This window comes from Columba livia, chromosome 4, assembly GCF_036013475.1.
Source record: "Columba livia isolate bColLiv1 breed racing homer chromosome 4, bColLiv1.pat.W.v2, whole genome shotgun sequence".
Taxonomy (NCBI): Eukaryota; Metazoa; Chordata; class Aves; order Columbiformes; family Columbidae; genus Columba; species Columba livia.
The window spans coordinates 29,663,786-29,682,354 of record NC_088605.1 but is presented as its reverse complement, the minus strand read 5'-3'; the positions used below and the strand labels follow the sequence as shown (position 1 = coordinate 29,682,354).

The 18,569-nt window shown below is 38.0% G+C and overlaps 1 protein-coding gene across 9 annotated transcripts in view; it reads right to left on the bottom strand.

The window, feature by feature from the left end:
- Positions 1-18,569, bottom strand: part of CRACD (capping protein inhibiting regulator of actin dynamics) — a 130,096-nt gene that overhangs the window by 78,789 nt on the left and 32,738 nt on the right. The gene's annotated exons all lie outside the window — the stretch shown is intronic.

Genomic DNA, 18,569 nt, shown 5'->3' with positions numbered 1-18,569 from the left:
ATCATGAGGACAGCAATTCTTTAATAAGAACTTAAATCAGGACAGGATGGGGACTTTGCAAGACCTTCCAATAAGATTGTTAAAGGTATACGTATCACCACTGAGGGGAAACAGAGGCAAAAATATCTGTGAGAAAAAGAAGAAAAGAAAAAAAAGAGAAATTAATTTGTCTGTCTGGCTCCTCCGACAGAGCAGAAGAGATGTTGTCTCTGGTAAAGTGAGTCAAATGAGCCAGTGCTTTACTGGATGATTCTTTAGGCCAGCAGCTCTGTGACTGACATGCTATTTCTTCTCTGTAAGACAGAAGTGACAGAGGGAGTGCTTCACTGGCAGTCTTCATCCTGCTAACATGGGGAGGAAATTCAGCTGAGTGTCCTGCCAGCTACAGGCAATGATTTGAGCTGACAAGTAGTCTAAGCTGCCTTTGCTGTACATGTAAGAACTTGTTTTCCCACTAGCTATACAAGCAAGTCAAATGTTGTATTTTTCCATATTTTTTAATCTGTTCTAATATGACAATTTGACCCTGGAACTACAGCTGATAGTTACTGGCAGCCCAGTATCTTTATCCTTATAGATGTCTTTTCTTACTGCCACGTTGAAATTCACTTCTACTTCTCTTGTGCTGATGTACTGTTGCTTACATGGTAGCAAATGGCACAGAAGAGTTTGTGCATTTCCCTTCTGTTTTATGTCTGTTATCTGGAAATTAAGAAATGGGATTGCACAGAGACTTGGTACTCTTTCCCTGCAAGAAATCTATATGCAAAAACCTATGTTGTCCAGACAAGATCAAGACCACTTAGTGATAATCAATAGTTCCATCCCTGAGGAGTTTTTAACCTTCTAAATTTTCTCTCTCACGTATAAGAAGGGACAAGGCAGAAAATGAAGCTGTGAGGGACCATATTTTTCCTAATTGTTTCTAGTTATCCTAAGGGTATAACGCACAAGGTGTGCAAACCTCAGAAGATGAGAAGTGGGGGGGAAACAGTTTGTTTTGTGAAGATTTGACAGTCTTCTATCAATACAAGGATATATTTTGTTCCTTGCTCAGGACTTTCAGTGTTTGTTGTGTTTATGTAACAAAGCACCACATGTAGTGAAAGACAGAAATTGCATGGGTGTTTATGAAAAAACAGTTCTGTAAAACTATAATAGAACCAAAAGACTTTAAGGAAGTAAGAATAAACACTTAAAAGGACTTGAGAGCATTAACTGCATTAAAGGTGTTATTTGTGCATATCATGACTCTCTAATTTATCCTCCTCTTGAAATGACCCACACTGATTACCAGGGAACATTTCTTTCTTCCAGTTCCATTACATTTCCATTAACAAAATACTTAACTTTTCCAGAAAGCACATTAATATCTGTGGATTTGACAGGTAGAACTGCCTCTTATCAGCATCAAAGTTCCTGAGCCTTTTAACAGCAGTGATAAGTAATATCCAAGGTAAAATATACAAACACAAAAATACATATATATACCCACTCAGGCACATACACAATCAGTCTTCAGATTTTTACAATACATTAAATAAATCTTCAAAATTCAAAGAATTTTTACTTGCCTTTCACAACTTGATCTAACCTGAAAATAGGACAAAGTCCTCAGCATTAGCCAGCAGAATGAAGTAAAACAGTTAATAGGGTAAAAGACCCTCCAAATAGCTTAAACTAATTAATATATATCTAAATATTAGAAAAGGACTGAAAAGAACTAACTGCTCTGTTAGAAATTCTCTTCCCCCCCCCTTCATCTAAGTAGGAATATCTTGGAATACACTTGGAAAATGCCAATTTGGTATTTGTGGGTGTTTTAATTAAACAACAGAATAAAAAAATAAGTATAAAAGCTTTTTTCCACAACCTTTTTATTATTTTTTCCCTGAAACTACAAGGGCTACCTGCTAGGTCTTTTTTCATCTGAAGGAAATATATGCTGAATGCTATACAGTTATTCCAAAAAGTTAGCTTTTGATAACTGTGGTGGGCTACAACTCCAGTTCCTAGAAAAGACAAATGTGTACTGCTTATTATTCAGTGTCATGACTTTCTTCACTTAAATAGCTCTATCTCCCAGCAAAGCGAAACAACAGATTAATACATTGTGTTTATTTTTCAAACTGGAAAACGCATCTTTTGTAGAAGCTATTCTTACAAAAAGAAATACATATTAGACATAAAAGCCCTTTTAACAAGTACCTAATAGTAAAATGAGCTATTTTTTATCTTAATTGGCATTTATTAATTGTATCTTTGTCATAGCATTTAATAGATTCTTACCAGATGACTTTACTAAGCATAAATTATCAGAAAAAATCTTCTAGATGAAGGTTGTTGCCTTCATTACACATTCTGTTGAGTCAGGGACATTTTAAAGCAGTTTAGATACCCGTTTTCAGGTATGGCTGTTTGCGCAACCCATCACTACCTCCAGTGTGACAGACAGAAAATATACATAGAGGGAAAGAAACATAGCTGTGAAAGTACAGCATAGCAACAGCAGTATATGTTGGTCTTTGCTTCTTGTATTTTGGTACATTGAATAAGTTTTTGCCCTGGCAGATATTTTGACTCACCCGGAGACCTTCATGTTTTCTCTCTCCATGTGAAAAGTAGTAGATGAGGAAGTCTCCCTATGTCATTTTTTAATTTCCTAGGCTATGACTGCTCTCATTACATGGTTTGCATGTTCTTCTGGGCAAGCATTGAGTCCTTTTCTAAGTGAGAAGCATCTGACATGTTTTTGGAACTGGTGCTATCCCAGAATTAAGAGGGTGTGACAATCCTATTAATCAGTGCTGGTTTTCTCATAATTCTTCACAACATCCTTCAAAGGGCATCTTCACCAATGAGACAGTAGAAGGTGAGTATGTCAACTCTCTGTGGCAAAAACACTTAAATCCTCTCACTTTCTCTAAGTAAGAAAATGCCTAGAGCAGTGAAACAGGCAGAAATTTGGAAGAAAACCCATTTAGGTTGCACACCCTGAAGGGAGATGAAAGGAAATGGGAAAAAAGACTGTTGCGACATTTCTGTGGACACTTGTGTCCTAACTGGCATTGCCAGCAACACAACAAGCAGCGAATGCAGCTTCCCTGGAGGAGTGGGTTCTCCTGATAGAGCTCAAAAAACTCAGTAAAACACAGCATCAGCTCTGACCACCCCTACAGAGCCAGGTCATGTCGTGCACAGTGTGACATCTAACACAAAGCAGGATGCTTTCTGAAGATTTGGGCCCTTATTTAGTTGCTGTATCAACCAAACAACCAAAATCTTGAGTGTTTTGAAATGTTTATTGGATGTCTCTTTGTGTATTTGATGAGCCTGAGAAGAAGGGAGGGGAAGGAAGGTGGTTTAGTTTTTGCTTTTTTCTTTCCATCCAGCTTTCTTTCTAATTGGCAATAAATTAAATTAATGTTCACCAACTGAGATTGTGTTGCCTGTGATATTAGTTGGTAAGGGATCTCCCTGTCTTTACCTTGACTCACAAGATTTTTTTTCTATTTTCTCCCCCTGTCCTGTTGAGGAGGGGAAGTGAGAGAGTGGCTGGGTGGTCAGGTGGCCGAGGTCAACCCACTGCAGTTTGTTACTGAAGGGCACAAGGTTCTTCTCTGACAAGGAAGTATTTCAAGTGTAGTTTCATTTTTACTTGTGTCCTTTTAAAAACAGAGATCACAACAAACAAATTGAGCTGACATAGGCAGTTAGATTTGAGAGAACTCTATAGGAAAACAAAAGTTACAGAAGTTGTTCAAACAAATGAGCAGCAAGGCAAAACTAAGGAGACCTGAACACCAGCTACAGAACCTGCATGTATACACCAACAACAGGAAACATGGGGGGCCTGCTACGGAAACAAAAGCAGGTGTACAATTAGAGATCAGCACTGATGCCCCACTGCAAGCAGATGCATCATTTGGCTAAAATTAGGAATGTTCTTTTCAACATCTATTTTAAAATCAAATGTCTAAGAAGCTTTCACAAGATTTTCGTATTCTCTATTTCAGTCTCCAAGAAATACTAAAATACTACCATAAATGTTGGTCCCAGAGTATTGCTGCCAAGGTGTCAGAACAGAATTCCTAAAAATTTTACATGAAAGCATAGAGTGAATGTTTCCAGCTTGTTCCATCTTTGTTTTAGGTTCAATGAGCCTAAACAATCAGTCTAGCATGCATGCCTAAGACAAATGCTACTTCAAATCTTTGATAAGTCCATCTGCCCTTGACATTAAAGAAAATATCCCCTACACTGAAAAGAGTGAATGTTGGAAAACACTCAAAATGTTATCAAAAGACAGCTTGAGAGGGAGAAAAGTTCATTTGTTTGAGACAAAAAGACTCCATCTGAGAAATCCCAAGTTTCAACAGCAACACAGATAGTGTAAAGAAAAGATATGCTGACAAATGAAAAAATATGGTCTTCCCTAGCTGCCAGTTCAGCTGTTTTCCACTTAGAAGTAAAAACCTGAGAATTTGTTCACATCTTACTGTACACTAAACCAGATAATAGTGTTTGACATAGCAGGAAAAAAAAAAGTCAAATTCTTAGTTTACATAAGAAGCTCTAGATATTCCTATTGACAAATGCTACAGTCTGTGTCATACTAAAACTAAAGATTGTAGAATTACATCCATCCAGCCTGATTTACTGCATTCATTTTCTGAGTCAAAATATTAATACATCATCACATCAAATTGTGTTAGATTGTATAAAAATGCAATAACTTTTCAATGGTTTGGTTTAAATTGAAACAGCGGACTTGCTCTGTGCTAGTCCCAGGCAGGAAAGGCCCTTTGGTTAGACACATGGTCTAACCAAAATCATCACACTTCCTTCCACCCAATATGACAATATTAAGCTTCATTTTTACAGTTCTTACCTGGCATTATTTTTTTACATGTTATTAGGGATTTACTGTTCAGTCAATGATGTCTATATTTGTGATTAGTGGGCACAAAAATGACAGATCTAGAAGGCTTAAAGTCCTTCTTTCACAAAATGGACACGGCACAGGTAGTGACAGCAGGATCCACCCTGTACCTAAGACATCTGGGACTTCTCTATTATAGCAATTCATTTCACAGTTCTTCTGTAACCTTCCTTCCGTCTGGACACTCTTGTGAGGAGTGCTTACTGCACACTGCAAAGCAACAGTATACTAACACTTGTCTTCCAAGGTCTGAACAAAACCAACAAATCATGTCACACTGACTGAATGTATTATTGTATAAAAAATACTGGGATGCAACTCTTCCAGGTAAGTGCCAGTGTATTGCCCATAGAGTTCTGGGGATTTTCTCTTGTACTTTAATAGGTACTCTTCTAGAAAAGAAGCAACTGAAGAGGGTGCCAGACTCTCTTAAATTTTACAGGTCTTTGAGTAACTTGTACAGAAGCTTAATATATTCCTATAGAGCTCTGTTTCATGCTATTAAATTAATAGTTTTTTTCTTAGAAAAGGAGGATACTGCACTGAATTATATTTTGATCAAGAAAACAACAGATTTCTCAATTATATTACAAAAGCAAAACTTTTTTTGCCAGGCTTCCATTTGCCTCTGCAAGAAAGATTCTCTGCTTATTTTATGAGTGAAGTTTCTTCCTACAGAGGTCAAACATTTCTTTTAAGTTAAAGCCAGCCATCACTGAATGACCACACTGCTCTAAATTCACCTTTAATGCTTAATTAATGTGTTAATTCCCCTCACAGAGAGCCAGCCTGCCATAGTCTATATATACCTGTCAAAACAAGGTTTTATTAATAGAATACAAAGGTGAAACCCAACAAACGTATGTCAAACCTGGAGCATGTTAAGACTCCTGATTTGAAGAAAAATGGTGAAAAGGCATGAGTTCTAGGGGCAACCACATCCTCAGGTGACAATTCCCTACTTCTACCTTGGCTCACTGAGAGCTGGGATCCAACTGCTAGACCTCTGACCTTGTTCACTAATTATAATCCAACAAAGACACACCCTCTTATATGTGCAAGTTCCATACTCAAGTGAAAAGGCTGTAAGATTTATTGCTAACAACTCAACCTGACTCAAAAAAGAAGAGGAAGAAATGCAAAGATGCATGCACTGGTGTTCATGGACTCACAGTTCAGGCAGCAGCTGAACTGAGCAAGACCAATGCTGATTTTGAGCTAATACAGGAAAATATGTTTATTCCTTAATAGGATGAGTGCTCACTTTTAGCCTTTTGTTGGTTTTGAAAAAAAAAAAAAGGTATAAAAATCCCTCCTGGTCTTTCTGAAGTTGACATAAAAGAGAAAGCATTTACAGTGTTCACATATGCAAGGTATGCAGCTATACCTTCTAACTGAATGCAAAGTTACTCCCTTAGGTGTCTTTAATTATATACATTGTTCCCTCCTGGTTCTATGGAATATCTTCTCTTGGCATAAAGCTACTAATGGAGACAGAACTTTGAAGAAGTGCTTTAGAAATCTTTCTTGCCCCTGGAGACCTGTCCCGAGGGATTACACCAATCACATACTCTAAGGAAGAAGTCAAGTATTCTCTAAACATAACCAACATATTTTCAAATAATTTAGCTGCAGCCGGATTATTTTAGCTTGAGTTCCTTCTGCCAGAAGAGCTTTGTCTCCTTGTCAGAATTAGACACCTAATTTTGGAAAGTTCACCACAAAAACAAAGGGAATGTGTGAAACTGCAAAGGAGGTGTTATCACCTCTATTTAACAATAACACGCTGTGATAGATCCCTTCTTGCCAAATTACTGTAGCTTTGCAGAGAATTTTAATTCAGAAGCAGCTATTTGGATCCTGTGGGCAAGTAGGATTTAGAATTGTAAATACATGAAACTCTGAATAAGTCTCAAATGTCAGCAAGCTACAAGAAAATGACTTCTCTTTGCTAAGGCTAGTCTTGTTAGACTTTTTTAATGTTTTATCTTGTTAAAATACAAATTATTGATGCCTTTCAAAGTGCAATGAAATAACTCTGAACAACGCTAGTAATACAAGGCCAAACAGTTGCAACTCCTATACCTAGGTTGTTAAAATGTAGGTCAATTATCACCTATTTTAACAAATGGTAATTGTTTGATCTTCTTTCCCTCAGTGGGTCCATTCTCTTCTCCCTCTCCGGCTGCTCACTTTGACCCTGGCAGACTTGACACCTCCCCTCCACTGGAGCACAACCAAACAGGTAGAAAACCCCCAACACAGAGATGGCAACAAGCCACGAGGTAGGATGAAGACCAGAGAGGAGACCAAGAATATTCAATTTTTAAGAACGTCTTTTCCTGCCTTCCCTCAAAACCAGATACCATAATGTTTACAGGCAAATGAAAGAACTCTTATTTAATTGGAGACTTGTGTTGTTATTTCTTAGCAGGTGAGTGAGGCAAAGAAATGAGCCATTCCATGGACACAGTTTAGGGAGCATGACATGGATGTGCAGGAGGTGAGTTTGATGTTTGAAAAGGACAGAAAGTAGCCTTACCTCTAGGCAGTCAAAGCCTCTGTGGAGGAGCAGAACCATCCAGAGCTACCTCACACCATAAATACTATGGTGGCCTGACTAAGGTAGGGCTCCAACAGCAGGAGTGCTTGTTTTAAGTGTGTCCATTTTTTCCTCATTATTCAACGTGCCAGTCACGTATCACTCACTACACAGGATATACTCTGGTGAAAAGTATTAATTTTTCCAGATCCATTCATTCTGCACGTTTGCTTGCCTGCAGTGCTGCCCTCACCAAAACAAACAAACAAATTCTGGAACATTTAACATGAGAATAAATTTTAAACTACGGCTTTGGCAGTAAAACACAGTTACAGATATTTTGTATACTGACTACAGTCTGAAAAAGCAAAGGAGCAAAAAAGGTCTGGGAGGTGTATAAAGCACACACTTAAAGGCCAGAGCATAAAGCAATATTGGGAGAAAGCCCTGATGAGACCTTTCTGCTCTGGTGTAGCCCATGCACAGCTCCACTCACACATCATCAGAGGTCTGAGAAAGCAACCATGGATGTTCTTTCTGGCAAATACCACAAGCGCTATCTAGTAAATCCTCACTGAATGTGCGCAAACTGATCGCCAGACTTGGAGAACCTCTCGCTATGTTTTTTGTGAGGGCAGTAGAAAAAACCACACCGCCACATCAGGGCTCTTGCCACATTTGAAATCCTGACTTCAGAGCATGGAAGCTTTCCAAATTTTCTATTTAAATCATGAAGCATTTAAAACATTCAAAAAATGAAAAAAACTCCCTTCTCCCCACTCTGATTTAATTCCCCAAAAGTGAAAAGTCAGTTTCTTCTGAAACATCTCAAAAATTTCAAAATAATCCTCTGGACTGAACACATTGGGTGGAAAATGTCAACCAGACCAAGCAAAGTTGTGTGAAACATTCTTGTCATGACAGTTTATGCAAAATAAATGGCATATCTGTCAGGACAGAAACAGCCAGAATATCCCAGACTTCCAAGAGGAAAAGAAACCTGTTTGAGGCTTGCACCTCATGTTCAGACATAGTTGTGTCATATTAACTAAGTTCTGCAAGTGATCTCTCTGGATTTTGAAATGAAGAAAAGCCAACATTTAGATAGGTTGGGTTTTTTTATTATTTTGTATGCTTTTTTGGAAAAAAATCAGATATATATTACATTTTACCTAACCTCTGGAGACTGAGGGTGCAGGAAGTTCATGTGGAAGGAAGAGATACTAGAGGTAAAAACTTCTGTATCTGTCCACATTAGATGAACCCTTCTCTCCTTTCTGAGCCAAATCTTTTCCAAAACATTTACTGTTGCTAAAATACTTACCACTCAACTATTTTTCTAGGTGCTTTAGGCTTCAATTATTTTCAGTTCTAAGTAAAAGTAATTAAATTTTTCATACCAAACATTTCCCACGAGTTTCTGCTGCTTTCAGCTCTAGAAGTTACAAGCTCACCTTGGCAAGCAGGAGATATTATCAATGGTCCTTTTTTAGGCCAGTAGCAAGGTATTTCTGCTACCTCATCTTGAATTAATTTATTTATCATTATAGTTATGCCTGGAAAAAGCTCTCCAGGCAGAAATCCCCAGTCATACTCACAAGGTAAGGATTTAGCAGAAGCACATTGATCTTCATTACTGGAAACATTATAGGGACTGTGACACTTAAACACAATACCTATGTAAGAGAATTTAAACAAGAATAGCTCCTGAATGCAATAAATACTTCATGCTCACATGAGCTGCATGCCCACAAATCAGGTGCAGCCCCCTGACGCATCTGTTTTCACAGCAGCTTCCAGTCTGTCTTTCTCACTGCGATACAGTCTGGGTTGTGCTGCTCCTCAAAAGGATTTGGATTGAGCTAGATCAGATAAAGAGAGCCCTCAGCAGCTGGTACATTTAAAACTGTTTCCAAATTGCGTGTCTAATACTTGTCAAATTACTGTGTCCTGTAATTGAAATTACTGAAGTGGAAAAGATACCAGGTAAACGGTTAAGATAGTATTTGTAGGTTCCTCTAGAGCTTATTTCTGATGAGAAAGTCAGTTCTTCCTGCAATTGAAATAAAATGTCCTCCTATCTTCATTCCTGATGTGATCTTGCACAGCTCAAACAAGAACGGGGCTTTTATTCCATCACCTCTGAGATAACACTGCAGGAAATGTGACACAGAAATGTCTTTGTGCTGAGCTGACTCGTGTGTTGTGTCAGATGCAGGGAGCATCCAGCTGCCTTCTAACTTCTGTGGAGCCTAGCAGAGGGTGAATGAAAATTCACAACATTACGAAGTGCTTGCATGCTTTTCCTAAGGGGGTCGTGGTCAATAATTGTCCCCAAATCCCAAGCTTTGACACTGGCAAAAGGTTGTTTAAAAGCTGATGAGGTCACCTGGAAAGTTGTCTGTGAGAACAGAGAGTAACTTGACACACCTCTGAGCGGCTCTGCTGGATGAAAGGTTTGTTACCCTGGTGTGACACTGCTGGTTTGAGATGATGAATGGTAACAGCAGGATACCAAGGACCTAAGAGGACCAGGATATGAGTCGTGACAGGGACAGGACAGCAGGACAGCACTCACGGCTATGCAAAGAGCAAAGCATGGGGATAAAATTATTCTAGTTCCCAATATTCAGCCAAGTATTATGGGAACTTAGGTATTGTCCCAAAACTTCCTTGAGGTAAGAAAACTTGGGGAAATGTGTCTCAGGTGAGATTATCTAAACATCTAAAATATCTAAATAATATTTAATATATCACAAATAACAGTTCAAACCTAATTACAACTTAGATATAATTACAAGCCAGATATTGGCCTCCACTAGATGCTAAGCTACCTTGCAGTGAAGCTGCTGAACTTTGGACGGGTATAGACTTCAGCCTGCTCTTTCTCCTTTCCTAATACTCCAGAGACCCTCTAGTTTCTGAAGGATCCATTATCAAGACAGAATTAGACCAACAAACCTTTGACCCTTTAACATTAATTATTAAAAGAGTACTGGAATGTCACCTTAAATGCCTTCAGTGCTATAAATAGACTAACTATTTTGTGCAAGAAAGCCTAGGTATTTCAGCAATAAACCATTTCTAGAGGAATCTATATTTTCTTATGCCATATTAAGTATCACTGAACAATCAGGACTTCCTCCTTGGTGAAATCAAATCCCTTTTATGAGTCAGTAAGCAGCAATTCTACCAGAACATCATACAAATAAAATTGGAACAAGCACTATTAATGGCTCCATTACAGTGCATAAAAGAGAAAATAATATTTTTCATCTAGGTGGTGCATTTTGGACTACATCTATGTTAAGAAGTTTGGCCGTTCTAAGAAAAAAGAATAACATCAACTTCTCTAGGCTGTAAAACCATACATCTAAAGTCTTGCCTTGCTGGATTATCGCCATTCATTATGGAAGGCGACAAAAACCATATTTCTCAACAGTTCCATACAGTATTTTCCAATCATTTACATACAGTTGGACATTAGAAAAATAAATGCAAAAAATCTGTTACTCTCAAAGTAACTAGTCTTAACTACCCTGGTGGCTAGTAACTAGAAAGCAGGCAATTTGAAGATCAGGAAAATAAGATTTCAAAATGAGAAGGTCCTTTCAGAATACAGAACAGGTTCTTGACCACTTGCCCAAAAGACATCAGAAGAAACTTTACACCCAGATGTCCACATCTTAGAATGATCATCAGGATTTTTGCTTTTTGGCAAACCACTGATTTTTGTTGACTTGTTAAATTTGAAAACTTAGCACACCACCTTCTGCAAACAGCAAGAATAATGAAGTGTATGTGTCCTAAATTTTTAATATATTATACTGCTTCTATACGAACACCCAGCAAAAGTCTGTACTTGCGTACATATCTTCATCTTGAGTCACTTATTAATATCCCCTTTTTTAAGATACAGAAGTGTTTCCAAACAGTGGTCCCTGCACAACAACCTTCTGAGGGTGTCTGTAGCCAAAGAAAGTTGTTGACAGCAAATAAAGGAATATAAAGCATGTTTAGCAATGCTGAGCTGCTTTGCTCACAAGCCAGTGAACTGCACAGCTTTTTTATGTCTGCGTCTGCACTTCAGACTTTTCAACAAAACCGTTGTTTGACACTATTACCAATTTTCCCCTGCACAAACAATTTGAAAAGTGAAACGCTTCAAACTGTCCTGATTACATGCCTCATCACAGCCTGCTGGACACAAGGACATATTATTTAGCATTCAATGACAGTACCTTAAAATACTCTATAGCACCTCTGTAATTTTCTAAAATTCTTTAAAAAGATAGTACTTCTTAGTATAACAGCATGTAACTCTGATGTGGCAGACCTGTGTTTTTCTACAGAAAGCAATCTAGTACACTGTTGTGAAAAAACACGTCAGAATTCTCTGGGCTACCCAAGCCTTTTGAGGTCTGAAGGCTTGCTATAACACATTTGGGCAAATAACATTAAGGGAACTCTACATTAAAATGCAGGAAAAAAACCTAACTTTTTAAGCAGAGAGATGGTTATACAGGGGGTCTCTCTGGTTTTCATGCATCTGATTCCATTTTCCTTTTCCCTCTTGTGCAAATAGACTTTGCACTTTCCCTGTGAAATATGTGAAGTCTCTGAGCAAATGAAGCTGAACGCGTGTCTGGTACAATGAACAACCCTTTAAAACTATTTTGATTTATTCTTGGGATTCTACACGGTGTGAGGTTAGAATATCTTAAGTATTTCTACTGTCCAGATGAATGAACTTTAGGAAATTTTTACCTATTCAGCTACATCTCTTACAGGCAGAGGCTGAACATCTCAAGCTCAAGAAGCCCTGAGAGCCTGGGATTTGTTCATTAGAAGAATCAAATATTAGGATCCAGAAACTGGGAAATAATCAAAACGTTGGATCAAACTTCACCTCCCTGTTATAGTGAGGGCCCCTTGTTGTGAGGGTTTTATTTGCTAATCTTTGTTGAAACAGCCATTGACAGTGCACCTTCACAAGTGGCAGACATTATATTTTAAAAGAAGAAAAAAAACAAGTGCTAGAGGAACAGATTCCTAGCTGAGTGGGTGGCAGCACAAGCCTCTGCTTTGGAAGAGAACAGAATGATCTTGTGGTAGCTAAAGATGTTCTGCTTATATACATTGTCGTGAGTATTGAGAACACATAGGATCTGATCTGCAAGTTTTGGTGCCACTTGCTTGTGTGTGAGCTTTAACTGCTGTGTGCGGTCCCAGCTCTAAACACTACTTAACACATCATCCCGGTTAGTGGCAGTCCAGACCCAGTTACAAAACTCCGGTCTGGCCATACCACTAATCCTTGAATTGCAGGGAAGGATTACTAACCACAGCGTATCTAAGCATTTAAAAGGTGATGTAGCATGAAAGGAAGCAACCTAATCCTCATATTAGCAACCTAATCATTTTTAGGAGAACACATCCTCATACTGCTGTTGCGTCTCCTGCATGGGGACACCATTTCACTTCATTAAAAGTGGAAGTGAAGGGTACATTAGCATGACTGTATGCTTTGAGGAAGCCTTGTCAAATGTGGCACAGAACTTTGGGTTCTGGAGTGAGATAGCTCCCTGCCAGCCAACATCATTGTGTATGTGTCTGTTCTGCACCACACAGTGGGACAACAGCACAGAAACCCCAGATTCTGTAGTATAATAAACTAAAGCAAAAAAGTAAAGTGGGAAAGTTCTGTAGAAACACACTAAAAAGGTAAATGCCATAAGAAGGTAATTAAAGGTAGTGGGCAACTTGAAGGAGAACCAATATGAATCCACTGACCATGGGGGGAAAACAAACAAAACAAATAAAGCACCAACAAAAAAACCCACAAACAACAACAACAACACCCAAAGCCAACAAAAGAACCCTCCCTTCTCCCCACCACCCCTAATATACAAAAACTTTAAGAATTTGGAAAAAAAGCCCACAATATCTGAAAGTAAAAATCTTGTGTCCAGTTTTAAAGATGAAGCGTGATAAGTTCACAAAAGCAATGTATGGTTTAATTGCCCATCACAGGAGCTGACTACACCTCAAAGGTTAAGGAAGGCAAAATATATATTGAAACCAAATTATTCCTACATAGTACCATCTAAGTTGTATATTGAAAACACATGAGAATTGGAAAAAACAAACAAACAATAAAAAACCAGCTAGAAAATACAAGTATAGATATCCTTTAGCAAAAGTTGGAATTTGAGCAGCTCCTAAAGGAACCACAAGTAATCCCAACTATATTGAATAAACACATGCCATTTTCTTGGCAAACACTCTGAGACTGGCAAAGTGTTGGCTCATGATGCCAATACTATAGTAAGGCAAAAGGCTGAAACTTCTCGGTAGGCAGTAAAGTCCCCACGAGCAGCAAGAGAAACCCTTCTGCAGTTGACCAATCTGCCTTTATATTTTTACCATTAGTTGCCTAACACTGAAACAATTAACATTCTGCATATGTGTACTCACTGCATTGTAGAATGTTCAAGGTTTAATCTTGCTCTGACACTTATTTTAAGCCTCAAAGTAACTTATTCAGACAGTTTTTCTGTTCTTCTGTTACCAACTAGGCTAAGCAACAGCATTCTTAACTCCTCCTGCAGAACCTGCTCAGGCACAATAAAACTCTTCTTATCTCCTGGGGCTCCATATCAAGCCAGTATATCATTCCCTATAACCTTCTCTTATTTGCTGTAATAGCATGGAAGAGAGCAAATGCATGCAGGGGAGAGAATTTCACAGAGTACAGTCATCACATGCGAATTCTATATTCTTCTCTGTTTGTTTGAAGGCTAGAAAGTCAAGTTATTTTAGAGTGATGATCGACTTCTATTTCAGCACTGTAAAGAAAAGAAATGTCATCCACTGGGGTAATTAATTGCATTACATATTCACATACACCCACATCCATTTGGAGAAGGAAAATACAACTCTGACAACTACACTCTCCTAAAAATTAAAATCCCAACAGATGTATTTAGAGATTCCAGGTCATCCAAAATAAAACAGGTCCTAATTTTATATTGTTGATTTGTACTGGAGGCAATAGCCTTTACCTAATATTTTTCTTTATAAAAGTTTGTTGATGGGCACAAACCAGTTGTTGTTTCCTCGCTTTGTAGAGTTCAGCCCTTTGAAATCATTGAGGTCCCTGTGCATCAATCAAGAAGAACATGGGCTGTTCTCTGTTTGTGGGGCTTTCTGTCTCTAGCTCATTGGAAGGAACTGTTCAGGAGAAGAATATAAGAGTTTTTCACATCCAGAGAGAAGCAGCTCTTAACATTTCTTATTGTTAGAAAAGAAGGCTTTGTAAAAGAAATATCAGATTAGACATAAGCAAATAAACAGTGGTGTAAATCATTATTACTAAGCTAAATCATCACACTATGTCCTGTTATCTTTTTTTTTTTTTTTTTTTGGAAGAGAGTAAAATTTGTTTTGTATGTAAATTTTATGAAAGTAGAGTGGTTACTATACGTGCAGCTTGAATTTCTTACAAAACCTTCTGTATCATTGTATTCAACTCTGAGATTCCTGGTATTAACCTCCATTCTCACTGATGCTAATACTAACCCACTCCCTCCAAGAGTCTCACCTTCCTGGATGAAGGAGAAACTAATCTGGCTATTGAATAACAGAAGAGCAAAAGGGCACTAATTCCTCAAGCCTGCTTCCCTACATTTTGTGCACAGACCCAGTTCACACGTTCTTTTCTCTCTGTGGACTCAGCAGCAAACAGTAGCAGGTTCTCCCTGGCCACCATTGCAGGCACCTGAAACAAAATGTAAGGTTCATATGGACCAGTAGTAGCACCCTAACCTTCCTAACTTCAAAATTCTTGCTTTCTATAAATCAAGGAAGTTTGGGGTTTTTATTTGAAGGAAAATACTAACACAAATAATGCTAAAATTTCATACAACAAATCAATCTTTCCTTCAAGTCTTTAATCTCATCATTACTGCAGCCAGATCTCGGAGGGCATCAAGGATCCAGATGGCATTCGTCAGCGTGGCAGAGCTGGACAACATTCTGGGCAATACCAACACATACATCACTGTTTGCTGCCCAGCTTCTCTTTCACTGAACCTCTGTGCTGCATTTCCCAAGTCTGCCATGGCACAGATCACGCTTTGTTTGCCTGCCTAAAGAAATCTCTCATGCCAGCTGACATATAGAGAGCCCCTTCTCTAATTCCTGGCAGTCCATAGCACATCTGATGAGAATGAAGTGGAACATTAAAGGAAAGAAAGGCAGCAAAATCCTGTGTCCTAATATGAGGATAAGGCAAACAGAATTACATTCCTAAGCAAGATATGCAGATCTGTTTTGCTGCTCAGAGAGATCGGTGCTTTGGGGAAAATCATAATACACTAAAGAGGGTCAATGTTCAACACTGGGAATACAGTATCATTTGGAACAACTACCTTGAGAAGCTGCAAAGGAATCTGTCACCAAGATCGATGCATTTATAAAATGCATGTCAGGAGACAGTCACGTGTAGATTGAAAATGTCATATTTGAACTGAAAGTGTCATATTTGAACAGAAGCCCAACACAAGAGTTAAAGGGATACTTATTCACTCACCTATTTAATATATCCGTTGCCACTGAGATGAATTACAGAGCTTCCATCAAAAGTAGGACTGGGTGGAAGCTCTAAGGCGGTTTAGGACATTGTAACCAGGATCAGAGTATCACATTTAGAGAGAAGCAATGACTGTCGCTTGCGTAGAACCATCTGTGGGTGAAGCCTTGCGAGCAAATGAACACTGGCCAGGAATGCAGAGGGGAAATGGAGAATGTTTAGGATTCATTTAGTTGCTGGCCACGATTAATTCATTATGCCTTTTATATAAGCCCAGGAATTTAAGGACAAAGCTACAGGAAGGCATAATCTTTATTTGTCTATTCTTGTACTTAAGAGAAAGAGCCCTAAATTTCATATAGATTTAAATACCCGGTTAATTATTGCTACACAATGTCCCTAGCCAAATGCACCCCCATTTAGATGATTTTTTGTTGTTGTTCATAATGTTCAATTTAAGCAGCAGTCATTTCCATTCAGTCTCAGCCTAAACAGCTTCTCTGGAAAATCGCCCAATTAAACAGATTTTCTTATTAAGCATGCCCCAATTAAGTGATGTACATCACTATCGGTTCAGTTTCTATGTGATTTTTACATCCTGAGCAGAGTACAGGGAACATTTTTTTTAAGCTGGTCAGACCTTGTGCAAAGAAAGAACACTCTTACATTAATTTTAACAAAACAACACCAAAGGTATGAAATCTAACCTAAACTGGAAGACTTCTACTGTAGTCCTGTGTGGCTTTTTAGGAAGATGCTACCCAATCTTCCTGTTAAGTATTTTATTGAAGCAACTCTCTGAAGACAAACAGACTTCCAGCATCCCAGCACTCTCAGTAGCACATCTCTATTGAGGCAGGAAGGGGCGGTTTTCCCTTGGCATCTGGAAATCAGCTTTATAATTCACTCTGTGCTCCTGTACTACATAATACTTTCAATATTAAATGTAATTAGGTTTAATTAAATTTAATTAATTACTTAATTTTTTTTTTATTTTTTTTTCCTGTTGGAAAACAGATTTAACGAGAGCCACATAGTCATTTCTTAGGGTTAAATTTCTGGGACTTGCCAAGTTATCTGAAACAAGTATTGGACACGTGTCTTATTTTTACAAGATGATGAAATTTAAAATCAACAATTTTTGTGCATTTTATTAAATTAGAAACTAGTACATCTGGGGTAATAAAATTAAAAATAAACAATGAAATTTAAATTAATTAAAAGCTATCACATGAGTTAAACGGTGCTTAGGTATGTGCTGTGCATTACTCAATACTGACCTTAAGCCCTTGTTTCAGTACCAAACATTACTTTCTAAACCCATTACAGTCAAACAACTGGTATCATTTAGCAATCGACATATTTTTTACTTTTTAAAAAACAGATATTTGAAATGCTAAGTCAGTCACCCCACAAAACAATCTTCTGACTTGATTTTTCTGTCAACTGCAAGTAACGTGGTGCTGGGAGGAAAACCTGTCACTGTGAATTGTCATTGTTTTTGGAAGAAGGGTAATAGTTTCCAATTTAACATCACTATGCTGCTATATTAGTCCACTTTCCCCATCTTCTTTTAATTGTTCAATCTTTAACTCCAAACATTATTTTCCAGTTTGAAAAGACACAGGCCTTGTGCCAAAAAGTTAAATGAATTACTCTTGTACCATCAGAGGTTGAAACACAACCATCTGGTCCACCAAAATTGTTCTGCATTTTTCAGAAATCTTTAAATGAAGCATGCTGAGACAAATCCTTGTCCAACTGAAGTAAGTGGCACAACTCCCACCAATTTATATGAAGCTAGGATTTAATCCAACATATCCTAGTGAGAACACTTTGCATTTCTGGACTACTAACAGGTTTAGTACTGGTTATAACTGTGTTGGTTGGGCCAGATATTTTTTTTCTTCCTACAGAAACAACAAAATCAGCATTTTGATTTGTGAAGTAATATTCAAGGTGTACAGAAACAAACACTGGCAAGCAGCACACTTTCTTACTGGTGTTTGCATAGCGAGAGATAGAGAATTATTCCCCTGAAGGAACAGCGAAAGCAACACACATTTTTTAATTTTATGAAGTCCAAAGTTTTGACAAAACACTGAGAAAAATATTTGCATGGTTTAATAAAACATCTCATGGGCTGACAGCAATGCATAGACTTCTGGTTTCCTGAACTGGACAACTAGTATGCCACCTTTCCGGTAATATATTTCTTTTAAAATGTACGCAAAGGCACCCACACATCACCAAAGGATCATGGTCTATTGAATGAATTATATATTCTAGAGTAAAACAATGACATTTTCACAAGAAATACTCTGCTAAAGAGTAATGTTTGCAGTTATGTCAGGTCATTTAATTTGACTTCACTTTACGCAGAAGATGCTCTACCTCGGGAATCAAAAGAGTTATGTGAGTGATGGTTTCACATGCAGTGCCATCATTTTCAGAGACTTTATCCTGAGCTCCACAGCAAGGTGACAAAGTCA